This window comes from Molossus molossus, unplaced genomic scaffold (assembly GCF_014108415.1).
Source record: "Molossus molossus isolate mMolMol1 unplaced genomic scaffold, mMolMol1.p scaffold_m16_p_11, whole genome shotgun sequence".
NCBI classification, from domain to species: domain Eukaryota; kingdom Metazoa; phylum Chordata; class Mammalia; order Chiroptera; family Molossidae; genus Molossus; species Molossus molossus.
The window spans coordinates 74,734,922-74,754,065 of record NW_023425346.1 but is presented as its reverse complement, the minus strand read 5'-3'; the positions used below and the strand labels follow the sequence as shown (position 1 = coordinate 74,754,065).

Sequence of the window (19,144 nt, the reverse complement as noted above, 5' to 3'; positions counted from 1 at the left end):
AAATGGAATGGGAAAACTAAAAGGATGTGGCCGGACTTGCCAAAGCTGCTGGGAGACAGGAGTGAGGACAGTGTGGAGAGTTCTGTCCGAGTGGGCCATCTAGAAAGTGCATTTTAAAAATCCCATAGCGGCAATAGCAGCTCTCATTTATCAACATTCGATTGGATCCACACTGTTCCTCAGTCCGGATCCATCGCCTGACGTTCCTCACCGCCTCTCATGTTTACAGACATTGCCCACTGCCCAATTTTACTAGCTTTATGGAGGACCCTGAGATGCAGGGAAATTAAGGAACTCACTAAAAGACCCACACAATTCATTCAAATCAAGTCCTTTCAACCCCTGCTCTTTTTAGGTAAGCATTTTAGGCGGGTAAAGGGCTAGCTAACTAGTGCTACTGCTCACATGTAAATTAGGTCAGATCTGTTTTTCAATTAGAGACTGTCTCAGACAAGGATTCTTTTAATTTTCTTCCCCTTTATTGATTTTAGAGAGAGAGGAAGTGAAAGGGAGAGAGAGAGAAACATCCATGAGCGAGAACATCGATTGGCCACCTCCTGCATGCCCCCCCACTGGGGATCGGGCCCACAACCTGGGCATGTTTGCTGGCTGGGAATCGAACCGGAGACCTCTTGATGCATGGGTTGACGGTCAACCACTGACCCACACCTGCCAGACCAGACAAGGATTCTTTTAAACTGTGTTCCTCAAATTGGTTTTCTGCATGAGAACTATTAGGTCCCCACGGGGCTAAGTAAGCGGGCAGTGTAGCAGGGCTGGTGCCTGTGTTGGTTCTGTCAAGGCGGTTCTCCAGCTGCAGAAGGCACCTTTGGAGGCTGCAGAGTCACACATGTCACAGGACCAGGAGGAAGGACTGGGATCTGAAACTGGATTCAGGTCCAGCTGACTGTGAACAGTGCTGCAACCAAAGCAATGGTATTCTCAGAGCTGGAGAAAGTGTGCAACAAGAAGGTGGTGTGGCCCTGGCCGGTTTGGCTCAGCGGTTAGAGCATCAGTCTGCGGTCCAGAGAGGCCCGGGTTTGGTTCCCGCTAAGGGCATGTACCTCGGTTACAGTTTGTCCCCGGCCCTGGTTGGGTCATGCATGCGGGAGGCAGCCACTCGATGTGACCCTTGCACGTCGATGTTTCCCTCTCTCTCTCTCTTCCTCTCTTTCCCTCCCACTCTGTCTGAACAAAAAATGAAAAAATGTCCTCAGGTGAGGATAAAAAACAAACAAAAAAAGAAGGTGGTTTGGCTGGGGACCCTCCACAGGGCCCCAGAGATGGGCTCCATGTGCCTGGTGGATGAAATGCCCCTCAACACTGGAATTTATTATGTTGGACCCCATGTTCACCAACTAACCTGTCATCCTGTTATCCTAATACTGAGAAGGACAGATTCTGGTCAACCACTAGGAACCTCTGATGGGCTTGGTTCTCATGAGTCAGCCTCTGGTTGCAAAGATCAAATTGAACTTCGGTCCTGTATCTTAGGGGCCAGACTGTGGTATAGGGATGCTTTCAGGGGGCTTAACACCCTGCAAGTCCTCTTTAATTATTTTACAATTTCTGTCATTGCTATTATGGTTCTGATTGTGCATTCACTGGCTTATAAATAAAATCCTGGACCACAGAAGCTTGGGCTCCCCTCCTGGCCGCCTCAGACACACGACAGGGAGAGGCAGGATCTGTGGGGGAGGCAGGCCTGACTACCTGAACAACCCGGGTGGCTAGGGAATCCATACATAACTTTGGACTCCCCCCAAAGTGAACTGCTGATAGCCTACTGTTGATCAGAAGCTTTACTAGTAACAGTCAATTAACACGTATATGTTATATGTATTATATACTATATTCTTATAATAAAGTGAGCTAGAAAAAATGTTATTAAGAAAGGCATAAGGAAGAGAAAATACATTTACAGTACTTATGGAGAAAAATATTCCTCATATAAGTGGTCCCAGGCAGTCCAAACCCAGGTTGTTCAAGGGTCAGCGGTTTTTCTCCCTCCGCTGCTGCTGCTTCCCGCCCCCCGTTTCTCCCTCTCCTCCAGATAAACCACTCCCCGTCCCTCCTCAATGCTGAAGGTGATTACAGAGGCTTCCGTGGTCTCTTTGCTCCTTCCTAGATGAACAGCTGCTTGTCCGAATTTGTCCAGGTTTGTAAGAAACCCCAATCCTGCCACCTTTCCACATGGGTCAAAGAAGACCAATCTCACGTCTCCCATGCCCGGCCCACACCAGGCCCATTTCTTGGCTGTCTTCCCACCAGACTGTGACCTCCACCAGGTCTCCCTAATACCTGGCACAAGTAGGGTTCCCATTAAATATGTGTTGAGTGGAAGAGCCAGGTGTCACATAAATGAGCCATGTACTGGCCACTGGAATGGCTCCCAGCACCAGCCCTTATGCATTGTGAGGTTTGGGCAAAGAATCGGGCCTGTGTCCGCGGGGCTCGCTGGCGTGAAGCACGGCCTTGCTTTCCCGGCAGTTCCTGACTTTGCCAGTGGAGCAGAACCCAAGGCCTTGGGAGAGCCCTGGCTTCCCGCCTCTCATGGAGTTAACAGCCCCTCTTAGAACCAGAACTGGGCCTTACTGAGGGGCTCAAAAGCAGCCTAGACCCTAAGGAACCAGGCATTCCTAACCTGGATCCTTCTACCTGCAGGGTCTATGGATCAAATTCAGGGGTTCGTGAAACCTGAAGGAAGAAAAGGACATTTATATCCCCTAACAAAAAATTGGCATTTCTTTCAATTATGAATGTAAACCTGAAATCACAGTACCTGAAACTATTTCACCAACAGATTGTCAGACATATTACAATAGTTGCAGACCTCTCTCAAAATGATGGCACTGTTTAGATCTGTTAGAGCTTGTACATATTTCAGTATAACTGGTTTCCTTAGCAATCCTCTGTATTTTGTTTTCTGCATCTAACAGTCCAAGAAGGAGTCCTTTGGGCTTCACCAGACACTGGTGTGGTCTATGGAATGAAGAGTTAGAATCCCTGTGAGAACATGAGACCTGGATCAGGAGAATATGACTTTGACTCTCTGCTCTGTTACCTAATAAGCTGAGATAAGAATCTATCCTGTCTGAGCCTCCCTTTCCCATCTGTTCAGTGGGGGTCCTGGGGGATGAAATGACACAATGCAGGCAACCTCTCAGCATGGCTGATAGAGTAAGCAGCTATAGGTGGGTCTAGATCTGTCTTCCTTGAGGGTGAGCACGAGTCCTGCTACTGTGGGTGCCGCTAGAGGGACCAAGCTGGCGACTTGGCCGAGGCTCTTGCTTTGCCCTGAGTCCTGTGTGGGTGGGATCTGAAGACTTGGCCTTGCTACATGTGGTTCCTCCCTTGGGAGATAGGAACACAGCAGGAAAGGCAGCTCTGTCCTCAAACAAGGGAAAGGACTAGGGCCGGGTTCCTGAAGTGTGGGCTGTCTCTTGCATCAGAATCAGTTGTGTGCTTTTTGAGATCACTATGCTCTGCCTTCTACCATAGCGAGGCTCCCGAAAGCTGGAGGATCACTGGTCTACCCATTTAATGATCCTTGCCTTCCAATCCCAGCCCTACCCCAGGCATTAAATTTTTAAGAACATACACTTTTGAGAATTAACTTATTTTAAATAATCATTTCACTGTTCAAATAACTTTGATCATAGGAGGGAAAGCCAGATTTTTCTAAAACGTTCACCTTGTGTGTTGAATTTTATGTGCACAGAGTAAACCACAGGGATGGAAATAGCTTTTTTGTTTTCATACACAGTATTGTGGATTGAATCATATCCCTCCTAAATTCACATGTTGAAGCCTCAACTCCTAGTACCTCAGAATGTGACTCTACTTGGAGATAAGACCTCTGGAGAGGTGATTAGGTTAAAATAAGACCATTAGGGTGGGCCCTAATCCAATATGACTGGGGTCCTTACAAGAAGAGGAAGAGACACCAGGGATGCATGAACATAAAGGCCATGTGAGGACACAGGGAGAAGGTGGCCAAGAGAGAGTCTTCGGGAAAACCACCTTGATCTTGGAGATAACAAAATTCTGCTATTTGAGCCACCCAATCTGAGGTTTTGTTATGGCAGTCCTAGCAAACTAACACTTGCCTATTATCTACTGTGGAAATTACAAAACAATGTCTTTTGAATAAAATATCCATCAATTGATCTCTTACCCAAAATATCTCTGGATTGTCGTACATTAAAGAAACAAAAAATTATCCCAAACTCTAGAGTATGTGAGTGATTGCAAAAGTTTTATTTAATAATTAAATACATTGTTAGGAAAATCATCAAATTTATTATTTATTTATTTATTTATTTTTAATTTTATTTTTGTTACAGATGTTTCTCCTTTTTTACCCCATTGACACCCTCCTCCCCATCCCCTCCACCCTGTCCCGGCTTTGTTGTCCATGTCCATTGGTTATGCATACATGCACATAAGGTCTGTGGTTTATCTCTCCCCTCTCCCCACCACCCCCTCTTCTGAGGGTTGTCAGTCTGTACCCTACTTCCACGTCTCTGGGTCTACCCTATTCCTCAGACTGTTATGTTCATTATACTCCACAGATAAGTGAGATCATGTGGTATTTGTCTTTCTCTGCTTCGCTTGTTTCACTTAGGATAATACTCTTCAGGTCCCTCCATGTCGTCTCAAAGGATAAGAGATCTTTCTTTCTTACAGCTGCATAGTACTCCATTGTGTATATGTACCACTGCTTTTATAGCCATTTGTCTACTGATGGACACTTGGGCTGTTTCCAGATCTTAGCTTTGTAAATAGTGCTGCTATGAACATGGGGGTACATATATTCTTTCTGATTGATGTTTTAGGCTTCTTAAGGTATATTCCTAGAAGTGGGATCACTGGGACAAATGGCAGTTCAATTTTTAATTTTTTTGAGGTAACACCATAGTGTTTTCCATACTGGCTGCACCAGTCTGCATTCCCACCAGCAGTGTACTGGAGTCCTCTTTTCTCCACACCCTCGCCAACACTTGTTTGATTTGTTGATGGCAGCCATTCTGACAGGTGTGAAGTGATACCTTATTGTTGTTTTAATTTGCATCTCTCTGATGATTAGTGATAGTGAGCATTACTTCATATGTTTCTTGGCCATTTGTATGTCCTGTTTGGAGAGGTGTCTATTCAGCTCCTCTGCTCATTTTTTAATTGGGTTCTTTGTCTTCCTTTTGTTGAGTTGTAGGAGTACTCTATATATTTTGGGAATTAACCCCTTATCTGATGTACCATTGGCAATGATACTCTCCCATATAGTGGGTTGCCTTTCCATTTTGATGATTGTATCTTTTGCTGTGCAGAAGTTTTTTAGTTAGATGTAGTCCCATGTGTTCATTTTTTCCTTTGTTTCTGTTGCCTTAGGTGATGTATCAGTGAAAATTCTGCTGCGTATGATGTCCGAAATTTTGTTGCCTACATTTTCTTCTAGAATTTTTATGGATTCTCGGGTCACATTTAAGTCTTTTATCCATTTTGAGTTCATTTTTATGTATGGTGTAAGTTGATGGTCTAGTTTCATTTTTTTTGCACGTAGCTGTCCAATTTTCCCAACACCATTTATTAAAGAGGCTCTCTTTATGCCACTGTATGCTCTTGCCTCCTTTGTCAAATATTAATTGAGCATAATGTCTTGGGTCAATTTCTGGGTTCTCTCTTCTGTTCCACTGGTCTATATGCCTGTTCTCGTGCCAGTACCAGGCTGTTTTGATTACAGTACCTTTGTAGTATAACCTGATATCTGGTATTGTGATCCCACGTACTTTGTCCTTCCTTTTCAAGATTGCTGAGGCTATTTGGGGTCTTTTTTTGGTTCCATATGAACTTTTGAAGTATTTGTTCTAGTTCTGTGAAATATGTTGTTGGTATTTTGATGGGGATTGCATTGAATCTATAGATTGCTTTGGGTAGTATGGACATTTTAATGATGTTGATTCTTTCAATCCATGAACAAGGTATGTGCTGCCACTTTTTTATATCTTCCCCTATTTCTTTTTTCTATGTCCTATAGTTTTCTGCAAATAGGTCCTTTACTTCTTTAAGTTTATTCCCAGGTATCTTAATTTTTTTGCCACGATGATAAATTGGATTGTTTTTTCAGTTTCTCTTTCTGTGAATTCATCATTGGTGTATAAGAATGCCGTCAATTTCTTTTTTTTTTTTTTTTTTTATCCTCACCCGAGGATATTTTTCCATTTTTCGTACAGATAGAGAGGGAGGGAGAGAGAGGAAGGGAGGGAGAGAGAGGAAGGGAGAGAGAGAAACATCGACGTGAAGGGACACATCGAGTGGCTGCCACCCGCACGACCAACCAGGGCCGGGGACAAACTGCAACCGAAGTACTTGCCCTTAGCGGGAACCGAACCCGGGTCTCTCTGGACCGCAGGCCAATGCTCTAACCGCTGAGCCAAACCGGCCAGGGCAATTTCTTGACATTAATATTGTATCCTGCTACTTTGCCAAATTTATTTATTAAGTCTAGTGGATTTTTTTTTTTTTTTTAATCATCCTCACCCGAGGACATTTTTCCATTCTTTGTTCAGATAGAGTGGGAGGGAGGGAGAGGAACAGAGAGAGAGAAACATTGATGTGAAAGGGACACATCGAGTGGTCGCCACTCGCACAACCAACCAGGGCAGGGGACAAACTGCAACCGAGGTACGTGCTCTTAGCGGGAACCGAACCCGGGTCTCTCCGGACCGCAGGCCGATGCTCTAACCGCTGAGCCAAACCGGCCAGGGCATAAGTCTAGTAGATTTTTGATGGAGTCTTTAGGGTTTTCTATGTATAATATCATGTCATCTGCAAATAATGACAGTTTCACTTCCTCGTTTCTAATTTGGATCCCTTTTATTTTTTTCTTCATGTCTGATTGCTGTGGCTAAGACTTCCAGTACTATGTTAAATAAGAGTGGCGAAAGTGGGCATCTCTGTCTTGTTCCTGTTCTTAAGGGAAATGCTTTTAGTTTCTGCCCATTGAGTATGATGCTGGCTGTAGGTCTTTCATATATGGTCTTCATTATGTCGAGATATGATCCCTCTATTCCCACATTGCTGAGCATTTTTATCAGAAATGGATGCTGGTATCTATCAACAATGGAATCTACAAACAAAATGAACAGGAAGAACAGGAACATTCTCATAGATACAGAGAATATTTTGTTGGTTGCCAGTTGGGAAAGGGGTTGGGGGAATGGATGAAAAAGGTGAAGGGATTAAGAAGCACAAATTGATTGCTAGACTGACAAACCTCAAAGGGAACGGGGTTGGGGGGGTGGGAAGAAATAAACCAAAGAACTTATATGCATAACCAATGGACACGGACAATAGTATGGGAAAAGGTGGGAGGGGGGCGGGAGTGGGGAGGAGGGGGTCAATGGGGGAAAACTGTGGAACATCTGTAATACATTTTACATCCAACAATAAAGATGTGGGAAAAAAATAAATTAAAAAAAAAAAAAAAAAAAAAGAAATGGATGCTGGATTTTGTCAAATGCTTTTTCAGCATCTATTGATATGATCATATGGTTTTTATTCTTCATTTGTTTATGTGGTGTATCACATTTATTGATTTGAGAATATTGTACCAGCCTTACATCCCTGGGATGAATCCCACTTGGTCATGGTGAATAATTTTTTGATGTATTGCTGGATCTGATTTGCTAGTATTTTGTTCAAGATATTGGCGTCTATGTTCATCAGGAATATTGGCCTATAGTTTTCTTTCTTTGTAGTGTTTTTTTTCTGGTTTTGGAATTAGAATTAAGCTGGCCTTATAAAATAATTTTGGAAGTCTTCCTTCTTTTTGAATTTTTTGTAATAGTTTGAGGAGAATGGGTGTTAGTTCTTTTTTGAATGTTCGGTAAAACTCCCCCGTGAAGCCATCCAGGCCTGGGCTTTTGTTTGCTGGGAGAATCTTGATTACCTCTTCAATTTCCTTAGTTGTTATTGGTCTGTTCAAGTTTTCTATCTCTTTCTGGTCCAGTTTTGGGAGACTATGTGTTTCTAGAAATTTGTCCATTTCACTTAGATTGTCGAATTTGTTGCCATATAATTGTTCATAGTAGTTGTTAACGATCTTTTGTATTTCTGTGGTGTCAGTTATTACTTCTCTTTCATTTCTGATTTTGTGTATTTGGGTTCTCTCTCTTTGTTTCTTGATGAATCTAACAAAGGGTCCATCAATCTTGTTTATCTTTTAGAAAAACCAGCTCTTTGTTTCATTGATCCTTTGAATTGTTTTTTTGGTCTCTATGTCATTTATTTCTGCTCTGACCTTTACTATTTCCTTCCTTCTACTTGCTCTGGGGCTTGCTTTTTGTTTGCTTTCAAATTCTTTAAATTGTGAGGTTAGATAGTCTATTAGAAATTTTTCTTGTTTCTTGAGGTAGGCCTGTAGTGCTATGAACTTCCCTCTTGGAACTGCTTTTGCTGCATCCCATAGATTTTGTGTTGTTGTGTGTTCATTTTCATTGGTTTCCAGGAAGTCTTTAATTTCTTCCTTGATCTCCATGGTAACCCATTCATTGTTTAATAACATGCTGTTTAGCCTCCATGTGTTCAAATGTCTTTGCATGTTTTTATTGCAATTGATTTCTAGTTTCATGCCATTGTGATCTGCGAAGATGCTTGATATGATTTCAATCTTCTTGAACTTGTAGAGATTTAGTTTGTGTCCTAACGTGTTCTATCTTCGAGAATGTTCTATGTGCACTTGAGAAGAATGTGAATTCTCTAGTTTTGGGGTGTAATTCTCTGTAGATGTCTATTAAATCCATTTGGTCTGGTGCTTCATTTAGAGTCTCTGTTTCCTTGCTAATTTTTTGTCTAGAGGATCTATCCAGTGATGTCAGTGGGCTGTTGAAGTCCCCTGCTATGATTGTATTGCTGTCGATTTCTCCTTTGAAGTCCTCCAAAAGATTTTTAATATATTTTGGTGCCCCTATATTGGATGCGTATATGTTTATCCAGGTTATATCTTCCTGTTGAATAGATCCTTTCAATATTATGTAGTGGCCTTCTTTGTCTCTAGTTATGACCTTCATTTTGAAATCTATTTGATCAGATCTGAGTATTGCTACCCCAGCTTTTTTTTCCTTTCCGTTTGCTTGGAAGATTTTATTCCATCCCTTCACTTTCAACCTATGTGAGTCTTTTGTTGTGAGGTGGGTCTCTTGTAAACAACATATAGATGAGTCATACTTTCTTATCCAATCAGCTACTCTCTGTCTTTTTATCAGAGCATTCAGTCCATTTACATTTAAGGTGATAATTAATATGTACGTATTTATTGCCATTTTGGTTTAGTGTGGTTCTATTTTTCTTCTTATATCTTCTGCTAATTACAGCAGTCCTTTTAACATTTCTTGCAGTGCTGGTTTGGTGCTAATGTATTCCCTTAGCCTTTTTTTTTTGTCTGGGAAGCTCTTTTTTATTTATTTATTTAATTTTATTTTTGTTACAGATGTTTCTCCTTTTTTACCCTATTGACACCCTCCCCCCCAACCCCCTCCCGCCCCGTCCCCGGTGGGAAGCTTTTTATTTGACCTTCTATTTTGAATGATAGCCTTGCTGGGTAAAGTAGTCTTGGATTCAGATCCTTGTTTTAATGACCTTGATTACTTCATGCCATTCTCTTCTGGACTGTAGGGTTTCTGTTGAGAAGTCAGCTGAGAGCCTTATGGGGTTTCCTTTGTAGGTAACCTGTTGCTTATCTCTTGCTGCTTTTAGGATTCTCTCTTTGTCTTTAATTTTTGGCATTTTAATTACTATGTGTCTTGGTGTGGGCCTGTTTGGGTTCTTCTTACTTGGGGCTCTCTGTGCTTCTTGAACTTGAATGCCTTCTTCCTTCACAAAATTAGGGAAGTTTTCTGTCACTATTTCTTCAAATATATTCTCTAACCCTTGCTCATTTTCTTCTTCTTCGGGGACTCTTATGATGCGAATATTATTATGTTTCGAGTTGTCCCACAGTTCTCTTAAGCTGTCTTCCTGTTTTTTAATTGTTTTTTCCTTTTGGTTTTCTGATTGGTTGATTTTTTCTATCCTGTCTTCTAATTCACCGATCCAGTCCTCAGCTTCCTCTACTCTGCTGTTTAGACATTCCAATGTGTTATTTCTGATATGTCATTCTTCATTTCTTGTTGGTGGTTTTTAATTTCCAATTGGTTGATTTTTCAACATTTCTATGTCTTTACTCATGGTGTTGATGTCCTTACTCATGCTATTGAGCTTCCTCAAGATCATGGCTCTGAATTCTAGCTCTGTTAATTTGCTTAACTGCTCCACGTTTATTTCATGTTTGGTAGAGGTCTCTTGTTCTTTCATTTGGCTTTCTTTTGCTGTGTTTCACTATTTTGGCTATCACAGTGGGCTTTGGAGCCTACCAAATTTTCCCTGTGGGTGTTGGTGTTCTGCTGTTTGTGGCTCTGTCTCCTGTGTTTGGATGAGTGAGGAAGGACCCACATTAAACACCACTGTCAAGTCTTACTTTCCTGGTTAGAGTTGCTAGCCCAGGAATGGTTCAGTTATTCTCTAGCTTTTTGCCTGGAGGCTATCAGCAGCAGTTACTTGCAGAGCCTTGGGTTCTCAGTTGAATGAAAAACTCCCTCAGGTGCTCAGGGTAAAAGGATTTCCCAAGGGTGGGGAAGATGCTGGTTGTTAATGAGCCTCAATTTGCATTTCAATGGCCCACCTGGGTGGGGTTGAATCTCCAATGGAGGGGCTGCTGCCTCTCCCCAGAGCCCTGGGAAGGAGTAAGATGGCCACTGTCCTGCGTGGCTGCAACTCAGCAAAAGCTCCAAATGCCCTCCAAATCCCGAGTGTCCCCACACAGTTCCAGTCCAGTCTGCCCTCCCTCTGCCGGTGCCCAAGATGAGTGGCTGTGGCTATTTTAGCATCTGTCCCAGGTCTGGGCTGTGGAGCTGCTTGGGAGTTTAACCCAAGGGCGCTGCTCACAGTTAAGGCCGCTGCTGTCTGTGGGCTCCCAGCCCGCTTCTCATGCCTCCACATCCTACCAGGATCGAGTCAGCGTCCCTGGTTATATGGTCCTCGCAAGCTGCTTTTCTGTTGCTTTTTCCCCATTGATTTGTTTTTATTTTAGTTGTAATTCCAGTTTGGCCCTGGGAGATGGTCTGTGTAGCTTCCATTCACTCTGCCGCCATTTTGGAATCCCAAGAAAATCATCAAATTTTAGGTGAAAAACTGTTGAGGTGAGTGGATGGATCTACCAGTAAACCTTTATTTTATTTTATTTTAATTAATTAATTAATTAATTTATTTATTATCCTCACCCGATTTATTTATTTATTTATTTATTTATTTATTTATTTTCCTCACCCGAGGACAGTCTTCCATTTTTTTGTTCAGGTAGAGTGGGAGGGAGAGAGAGGACGAGAGAGAGAGAGAAACATCAATGTGAAAGGGACACATTGAGTGGCTGCCACCCACACAACCAAGCAGGGCCAGGGACAAACTGCAACCGAGGCACATGCCCTTAGCAGGAACTGAACTCGGGTCACTGTGGACTGCCAGCTGATGCTCTAACTGCTCAGCCAAACCGGCCAGGGCTACCACTAAACCTTTAAAAAGGGATTGGCTCTAGGGGTTGAGAGAATAGAACAGAATATTTTGCATAAATGACTTTAAAAATTCCATTAGTTGGTTATTCTTTGTTGCTACACATATGCATGCACATATACACACAACATGTATCAATAGTTAGACATCCTGGAATTGCCTAGTTCTGTGAAAGAAATGGTTGGCTTTGTTGGTTTTACTATGAGGCTATCAGATCAACATCATGGATTAACACTCACACTAGACAGCATCACATATTGACCCTAGACCAACCAGAGCATCCCCTGGCTCAGAGCCATTCCAAATATGTAATATTGGTTATGAGGAAAACTTGTGAGGGGGACTCCTCAGTAACAGACATATTCTCCCCAAAGGCATGGCCAGTTAGAGGCTGCACCACAGCCTACAGTTCAGTCCAGGAAACTTTGGTTTCTTGCTCAATGTGCTCATATAAGAAAGCAGAATTATTTCTGAGTGTAAAATGATCCACCTTCTTAGGATCAAGAGAACTACCTGGTTATTTAAGTAAACTGTTTCTTAGTTTCTTAGAGCCAACTGCGAATTCATTTTAGATCATGCTGAGTGAGGCCCATACCACAGAATGACATGAAGAACGGAGAGATTTCCAATACTGTCCAGTGAAAACATCTGCTAATCCTCAGAAGGTTTCCCCTATTCCTGAGTGTGTGTTGGGGGTCGGGAGGGCCCCTGCTGAATCAGCCATGTTCTATTAGAGATGATAAGAAGCAGGCTTATCCAGTTAGGTTTTATCACCGTTTTGGACTAGGGTATTCAAAAATATAAAGCATTTTGCCATATGAATCATGCCAAAAGTCACCATTAAATACTATCCTACAAATGGGAGAAAATTAAACTTTTTTTCAAAAAAGATGAATCAATTGAATATGAATTTGGTTGGGAGGATAGCTATAATAGAAATAATGCAACTGGACAAATCCAAGGTCCAAATGCTCTCCTGCCCTCATTACTTTTTATTCTATACCTTATTTGTATTTATATTCATACATTTTACTTTATATGTAATGTTCTTAAATTATTTTAATGTATGTATTTTTCACATGCTCTTGGCTTCTTCCGGTTGAATTTTTTTTTTTTTTGCTTCCAAAAGTAGCATTTATTCATTTAGAAAACAACAGACAAAAAAATTACACAATGATGAAAATAAAACACAACAGTGGTATTTAACCACTGAAGGAAGCATTCAACAATAATTAAATTTTAGGTGAAAAGGTTTGGGGTTAATGATGCCCAGATAATTCTTGTTAATGTTTTGATGTATATCCTTCTAGCTTATAAATACACAGACATACACACACATACACACACACACACCTATTTATATATACACCTAATTGTTTAACCAATAAATACTAACAGAAGGAAATTTATAATACATATAACTTAATATGTATTATGTATGTTTTAATAAGAAAAGGCTCTTAAATTTATATTGACTTATTACAACCATAAAGAAAGATTCCAGAGGCATTCATTATAAAGGCAATGAATCCACTCCAAGTTACACCGGAAAAATAAAGTCATTTAGCCAACTCAAATTGCTGCTAAAATCCTGAATTTTAAAAAGCCCATAGTGCTGGGATTCCCACTTAATTATTCTTAAATCTGTTCTTTAGAGGCTCCTCCATCATGCAAACTTAGTGGGGTGTGTTTAAGATTTGAATACCATCAGTACAAATTAAGATGAAGTTGGCTTTGTTCTTCAACTTCCTGTAAAAATGCTCAACAGGAAAATTGATGCTCACAGCAAACCACAGCCATCCTGTTTCTTTAGCACAACCTTTTTACAGCTGCATTCGCCTATAGTTTCTATTTTATGACACCAGTCACAGTGCAACACCTCTGTGCCTCAACCCTCACCACCACCACCCTAGCATGTCCTTTGGCCATTTTAGAAAATTTAACATCTTTGCATAAAGTGTGTTTCTATTATTGTTACTCTTCCTCTTCTTGGGCCTAAGCTCAGAGGGCTGCAGGCAATGAGGCAATCAATACTAGAGGAAAGAGAAAAGGCTGCTCAACCTAAGAGGAAGCAAAGGTAGAGAAGAGAAGCGCGAGTCTTCATAATAAGCCAAGCAACAGCCTCGCCTAATTTGTTATTGCTGCTATTCTCGGGCTGAGCTGAATGTGGAACACAAGCTTTCTTGTACACGGAACCCCTCATTTCTCAAAATGTACTTGCTCCTTTCCCGGTTGAACATGATTTAAGATGACAGCTTAAGTTAATTCTGCTTCTAGGCACAATGGTAAGGGTTTGTGTCTCTGCTGTACTTAGAGGGTGCTTGGCTATTTTAGAAATATTTTGTTTAGAATTCATTTGGATAAAGAGTTGATTAATTTTGGGAGGTGGAAAAAGCATTTTTCAGAGAAGACACTTTGAAACATCTACAATGTCATTACAATTAATACAACACCAACTCACAATTTTACTGTAAAAGCAACTGCTAGAGAAATAAAGGTTGTTAGGAAGTAAAAATATTTTTTTAACCTGCTGTCATATAAACTAATGGAAATTCATAGACATCAAACCTTTTCAAAAGTGAGAAAATGAAGGTAAGTTGAATGATCCACCTACCTGCTATTGTTTAACTGTGAGAAAGGGAAGGGAAACCCTTTTCTACTTTATCCACATAACTAAAAAGTATTGATTTTCTCCCACTACTTTCCATCTCTGCCAAGTATTCTCTTTAAGGGGCTCATATCTCGAAGCTAAAGTTCTCCTAAATCCTCAGCACCACATTTAGTTTTATCATGGAATTAAGATCTATCCCTGTCCACTGCATACACATACACATACACACACACACTCATGCACACATTCACACACATGCATGCACTTACACACAAACTCATGTACCACACACACACATGCATTCACCCACACATACATGCATGCATTACACACACTCACACACTACATATATGTCAACACACTTGATGCATTTTATTGTTGAAAGTGGAGCCTTTGTTTTCTTGATGATGTTTCTTTTTAAATATACATATATATATTTAAGTGAAGCCTTCTTATATAAGTTAGAAGCGTTACCAAAGTTACTTCTTCAAAGGTCAAAAAGATTTAGAAAGGAAAATGTCTTATTCGTTTTAAAGCTATTTACTGTTGCTGTGACATTTAAAACAAAGCATTTGTATAATCCCTAACTCCCAGGACTGGAAAAGGTCATCTCCTTGTCCCTAAACTGCATTTAGGAAAAAAGCTCTTGAAATTTCAAAACACCTCCTCCACATTTAGCTGTTAGGTGGCCTTGGGCAATTACTTAGCCTCAGTTCAGTTCCCACAATAAAATGAGAAAATGGTACCTATTAAACAGAGTTATTAAGTGAGGCAAGTGCTTAATAACTTTAGCTGATTTTAAAAATAAAATAAGCAAAAGTAAAGAGCCTAACACAAAGTAAGGGCTCAATAAACGTTACCATCTTCCTCCTTATTTTACAACGAAAAAGAGAAAACACAAGTTGATTTAAACCTTACTCCATATGTCCACACCCCAGTAAATGTCTGCATTTCAAATAAATGGTGACGAGAGGTGTGTATAAAGTGCATTTAAAATGTCTCAGAAAAGCATACTAATTGAGGCATTTTTCATTCTAGTATTTTTTTCAGTTTTAATTTTCAGAAGTGAGGGTTGCAAAATACTGAGGTATTTATGACAGGAAAGGGAAGGGCTCTTTCCAACCAGAATGTATGAAAACTTGGTAAAACAAAAATGAGTAAACCAGAAACTTCCAAAGTAAATGACGTGTAAGCAAGCCTTCAAAAGGGCATAAAACTTAGAAGGTCCAGGAATTCAGTAGCTCATTTCCTCTTACATTTTAGCATAGACCAACCTATAGGCAAGATTTGAGTTTGATATAATCAATGATCGGGGTGAAACTGCTGCTGGACCCCAGGGATGATTTTCAGCGTAGGGATTTCTCTAATACTGCAATTCATTCACAGTGTGTGTAATCCTTTAAAAGTTTAGATACTACAGTAATTGAAAAGCTGTGAACAGTTGACCCATGAATGAACTTTTCAAAGAGCATTAGATAAACTGACTGTGATTTTAAGTAAATCATTTAAATCTCTTTGGACTACAAAAGGAAGAGTTTTAACTAGATGCTGTTTCAGTTCAGAAGCAACATAACTTTATGAAGTTAACGTATAATACTTAAGACCCCCAATCCAAGTGAATAGTAAAGGTATTTTCCACATGAATTGACCTCAAAACCTTTCCCAGGCTTCTCATCGGCTTCTCTTTCTATCCAGCTGTTCTATGTTTCTTAATTAGAATCTTCCTGCAGCCTTTTTGTCATTGTATGGCTTCTCCATTTCCAACTGTATAGCCTAGTTATGCCACTGAATTATTTTAAAGAACTTGTACTTATTGACTAAATTGGCATGTGCCCTCTTAAAATTTTAAAGCTTTATTTTCTATTTCTTCATGAGGGGACAGGTAGGAATATAAATGTCAAGTTGCTTTTTTATATGTGCCCCAGAGAAAAAAAAATTTAATACAAAAGCAATTTCCTTAATCCTGCTCTGTGGGTCTCTGGGCACATGACTTGAAATTTTAAAACTACAATATTTTATGCCAAAATATTAATCATATTAAATGTAAATAGTTATACTGAATCTACAGAATTTGATTAGCAGTCGTGGTTGTGCATTGCACTGTTAGGATGTTGAATAGAATGATCTAAAGAGAAATTGTCTTCTTGAAAGACTGCTTAGAAATGGTTTAGTTTAGCATTTGAACTTAAGTAACAAGTCTATATCTTGTAGCCTCCAGTGACCCCCTTTACTTGAAAAGCATTTGCTGCTGCTGGTCAAAGCATGAAAACAGTTCAAAGGCAACTGTGTGGACAACCGCACCATACACCGTAAGGTTACACTCTTGACCAACATAATCCCCCATTTTAAACAGGGGCAAGTCCTGTGGATCCAAATGGTCCAGTGATCAGGAACAATGCTACTGATAATCTTGCTTACATTTTGGCTCCAAACACAAGTTACCAATTACTGGCAATGACCATAGTGGCATTCAGTGCACCAGGAATAGACCACATGATCTTCTACCTGAGAAATGAAACTTTATCTCGACATACTATGGCCCATTAAATGCCATTTAGTTCTTCCCTCTAGCTGATAAAGAAACTATATTTGGTTTAAATAGAATTTTTCTTACCGTTAAAGGATGCCGTAGGAAGGCATGATCGGGGACACAGGCCGACAGAGAGCAAGCGAGACACGAGCCCAGAGAGAAGACTGTCCTGAAAAAGGCATCATCTTCTAACACAAATGTGGGGTCGTTTTTGGACAGCCATTTTGGACAAGCTCTAGCCTCTTGTTAAATGTGACATACTGAGTCAGAAGCAGACGTTCTTCTGCGGTTATTCGCTTCCTGTATGATTAATTTGCTGTTTGTTCCTTCCTCCTTTGCTGCAGAAAAAGAAACTAGATTGGTTTTGCTTAAGAAGCAAGCAAAAAAATAAAATAAAAAATAAACAAAAAAATACAAAGAACACCTAAACTAAAAAAAACTCAATGTTTCTCCTTGCCACAAGGTGTTACACACCTGTTTGGTGGAGGAGATCAGAACCCCTATCCAGCTCATTGCCCAGCTTTGCTCTAGGTGCCTCCACAGAAACAGTTGTTCATGGAACCTGAGATTCCTTCAGGGAAATTCCACTAGAAAGTATCACTCTCAATATGAACTAGACCATTTAGTCTTCAGGAAAAGAGTTACTCAAGAACTAAAAGCTTTGAAGACACGGATAGTTAGGATACATGGTTCTTCCTCATCTCCAGAGCATTCAAGTCTGTAAGGGGGAAGTCACAGATGCAGGTGAAGAGAGCTGGCCAGGTGTAATGAAAGCAAATGAGTTTTGAAATGTGATTTTGGTACAGCTCGGGTCATAGGAAGATCCAGAACTTTCTATGCCAAAATGTTATATTTCTGTTCTTCACGTTTAGTGGGGTAACAATAACTCTCCTAGGGATGCTGGACAAAAGCACAGAGATCATGAATGCAGAAGGAAAGCTAGATATCTCATTGAAGGACCCTAAGAGGTAGATGGGCAATGGAATATAAATAGAACTATTATACCAACTCCTTGAGTATGTTTAAATAATCTGAAAATGCTTGTAATTTCCCGTGATGCTTAGGACAGTCTTACTCAAAATATCGGAAGTGTTTCTACAGAGGAATACTGGGATAATTGACGTCTAAGGTTCTTTCAGACTCTCAATTCTTTGAGATATGAGTCTAGCTGCACGAGCAGAGTTATCATGATGCCAGACCATGGAAGAATTCCTGGACACAGAGCATTACAGGATTAGTGCCCGAGAGTCCTCTACTTTGCCTGGAGCCTCTTGACGGCATGGCTGTGTCCCTCCTGCCTAACACAGGGTCTGGAGCCCAAGGGACACTCTGTACATGAATAACAAATGCAGGCGTGGGGCTGGACAGAGGTGGAGGCCAGCAGCTGTCATCTCCTTCCCCCTCGACCAGCTCAGGAAAACAGAAAACTTGACCAACTACCAAGTAAATGCCTCAGTGGATCTATGGGGAAGTCTAACTGTAGTTGTGTCTAAAAAGAGAACATGGGTAATATGATTATGTCTCTCTGTATTTTCAGAATTCTTTTTAATTCTCTAAGTGAGCACCCCTAACACACACACACACAGTATGCATACAGTTCATACACATTCAGTATGAATACAGTTCATGGCTATTCCTATCCACCAGGGACAGCTCAATTAGAAGGTAGTGACATACTATGTCACTGAGAAGCCTGGAGCCTCTGAGACATGCAAGAAAGTAGTGGTTGTCTAGAGTTTGGGTCCATTTCATCTTTAATGAAAACCTGTAAAGACAATCAACTTTGGACACAATTATGAGGTGTCTACCATGCCCCATAAGACCTAAAGCTGATATTTCTCCCCTGCTTAAAACTCTCCAATGGCTTCTCATTTCACTTTTTTTTTTTTATCACTTGAGGATATTTTTCCTTTGATTTTCAAATGGGGGTGGGGGAGAAACGTCGATGCGAGAGACACATCGATTGGTTGCCTCCTGCACAACCCCGACCAGGGCCGGGTATCGAACCGCAACGGAGGCATGTGCCCTTGACCAGAATTGAACCCACGATTCTTTGGTCCTAAGGCCAATGCTCTAACCTCTGAGCCAAATCGGCCAGGGCAGTTCCTCATTTCACTTTAAAAGCCAAACTCTCAGCCTAGACTCGCAAAGACCCACAATATCTAGCCCCTCCCTAGTCCTCTGACCTCATATCAAGTAACCTCCCTCTTGCTAATTTATCCTCTAGCCCTTTCTGTTCTTAAATGCACCAAGCTCATTTGCCTCTTGGGGCTTCACACTTACAAGCCTTCTCACCAGGTATGCTTATCACCTGGTTTCTTCTCATTCTTCAGTTCTCAGCAAAAATATCCCCATTTATTCCCCATCTCTGCTCCTGTTCTCTTTTATGCATAATACATGTC

At 40.8% G+C, this 19,144-nt stretch overlaps 1 protein-coding gene across 9 annotated transcripts in view; it reads right to left on the bottom strand.

Annotated features, from left to right (window-relative positions):
• Nucleotides 1–19,144, bottom strand: part of WIPF1 (WAS/WASL interacting protein family member 1) — a 117,996-nt gene that overhangs the window by 26,219 nt on the left and 72,633 nt on the right. For 4 of the 9 annotated variants that reach the window (XM_036253676.1, XM_036253684.1, XM_036253677.1 and 1 more), the window contains exon 2: nucleotides 16,827–17,080. The exons of the other annotated variants lie outside the window; for them this stretch is intronic. The gene's annotated coding sequence lies outside the window, so the exon portion shown is untranslated. The remainder of the gene's footprint in view (nucleotides 1–16,826; nucleotides 17,081–19,144) is intronic. 9 annotated transcript variants of the gene reach the window in all.